We start from the raw sequence: 2,500 nt of genomic DNA on the forward strand, positions 1-2,500 counted from the left end.
TCGAATCGATTTGGATAAAAATTGATTTCGATCGAACCGATCTGATTCGGTTCGTTTGGTTGGGTTTTTTAGTGGATTTTTTAATTTTTCACACCTTATTTCTAATATTCTAAAATTTAATTGAAATATTTTGAATTTGATTATGGTTTAATCTCCCTGTATTATTGAAAATAATAATATACTGTTATCAATAATTGGTTTGATTCGATTTTTTTTTTAATTTTATCTAATCGAACCAGAGTAAGTAACATCCCAAATACCAGTGCGCTGCTCCTCGCCAACGGGCCCGTGGCGCATTGCTGCTGCACGGGGATCTGTGCTCAGGAAGGCGCCTACGGGCCCGTGGCGCCTTGCTGCTGCACGGGAAACTGTGCTCAGGAAGGCGCCTACGGGCCCGTGGCGCCTTGCTGCTGCACTGGGAACTGTGCTCAGGAAGGCGCCTACGGGCCCGTGGCGAATTGCTCCCACGCCCAGTAGCAGCCAATTGGCCCGTGGCTCCCTCCTGCTGTGCCCATTGCTCCCCAATGAGCCCGTGGTGCAACGTTGGGGTTGATGCTATTTGCACATGTTTTGCAAAATGAGGTTAGCATTGGTAAACAAGTATATCCCGTTGGCCAACCACCAGGCCAAAAGAGGTTCACGCGGTCAATTAATTGTACACTTCAACGAGCAAAGCGTGCCATTGTTTTCTGTACTGAACAAGCTCAAGCTTGAATACTTATACAATGACAATATCTTTCAACACACGAGAAAAAATATTGACCAACATTTTGCAATGGTTGGCTCACATGCTTGGACGCACACTTGCCATCATCGCATGGGCAATGAAAATCTATGGAGTGATTCTCTTTTACTCATTGAGACTATGAACCAATTATTGCAACCTCTATGAGTTTTTATCTATTTTATCTCACATTGCAAAAAGAACACGAAACAATATGTTGTGAGATCAAGAGCACTACCTCCTCCATTTACTTTTCCTATAGCCACCATGCATGCCCAAAATTGGCAAGAATTGTGACACAAGCCAATTCTCTTTGAAAAGTTTTAAAAAATCACCAAATGACAACTCAATTAAATTTGTTATATTTTTCTAAGGTGCCACACAAAATTTGGTGATTTTCTGACGAGTTATGTTTTTTTTATGATTTTCTGAATTTTTAACACTTAAAAAATAAAAAAAAATACCTAGACTGGATAAAAAATTCTCAAAATTTTTGTAAAATTAGATTATATTCTTCTAAATATATCTGCAAAATATCAGGTCAAAATACCTAAAATTGAATTTTTTAGGGGGTGTGTCACTTCAAACATTGTCATGTCACCTCATGTATTGTCATGTCACCCCATGCATTGTCATGTCTCCGTGCAAAGTTTAAGAAAATCACCAAATAACAACTCAAATAAATTTATAATATTTTTCTAAGGTTCCACAAAAAATTTGGTGATTTTCTGACGGGTTTTCTATTTTTTATGATTTTTTGAATTTTTAACACTTAAAAAATAAAAAAAAATACCTAGACTCGATAAAAAATTTTCAAAATTTTTGTAAAATTAGATTACATTTTTATAAAGGTATCTGCAAAAAATCAGGTCAAAATACCTAAAATTGAATTTTTTAGGGGGGGTGTGTCACCTCAGACATTGTGATGTTTCCTCCTGCCACAGCCCAACTTGTTCCTAAGGCTCTTTAGGGGGGTGTGGGTAGTCACCCCCCTGGGGGGGCCAGCAAGGCCGGGGCCTGGGCATGCGCTAGGCCATATGTGGGCATCGGTATAGCATGCGAATAAGCTTGTTAGCCCCCTCTCCACCTCTACCTCTCGATTCAACATCGAAAAAAATTCTCGGGCGTGGTGGACCCGGTGGGGCCCATCCCGGGCCCGGTGGGGCCCATTCCAGGGCCATTGGTGACAGTTCAAGGAAATGATCCGGTGGTTTATCCCAATGCTTGGGCGTGTTAAATGGACGCTGGTGCAAGGTGTGGGCATGGCATTTGTGTGTTGTGCCCGCGCCGATGTGCGAGTTTCCAGGTGATGCACTGGGCTTCGGGATTTTGTTGTGCTAATATTTCCATCCAACTCGGCGGTCAGTACCTCAACTCCGACGACGAACTCAGTGCTATTGGGGCCGATCCCCATGCTTGGAGTATCAATTGGATGCTTGTGCAAGGCTTCGGTGTGGCATTCTAGTGCCGTGCTTGGGTCAACGTGCTGGCGGAAATGCGATGCAATGGGCATGGTGTGAGTTCCTGGTGGCATAGACTTTTGAGGCGTTTGGGTCTGGCGACAGGGCTGAAGCTATTGGGGTCGAAGGCTTTGCCGGGGGGTGTCAAATGGAAGCCGGTTCAAGGTGTGGATGCCGCACTCTGAACACAGGCGGACGTGCGATGCAACCTGTCTTAGTTTGTGTCCTTGGTGGTGTAGGCCTGCTGCTTGGTGGGGTGTTACGTTCCTCGGGGTCGTGGATGGACGTCGGGGCTGTTGTGGTTTTGCAATACCTA

The sequence above is a fragment of the Manihot esculenta genome, unplaced genomic scaffold (assembly GCF_001659605.2).
Source record: "Manihot esculenta cultivar AM560-2 unplaced genomic scaffold, M.esculenta_v8 Scaffold64, whole genome shotgun sequence".
NCBI lineage: Eukaryota > Viridiplantae > Streptophyta > Magnoliopsida > Malpighiales > Euphorbiaceae > Manihot > Manihot esculenta.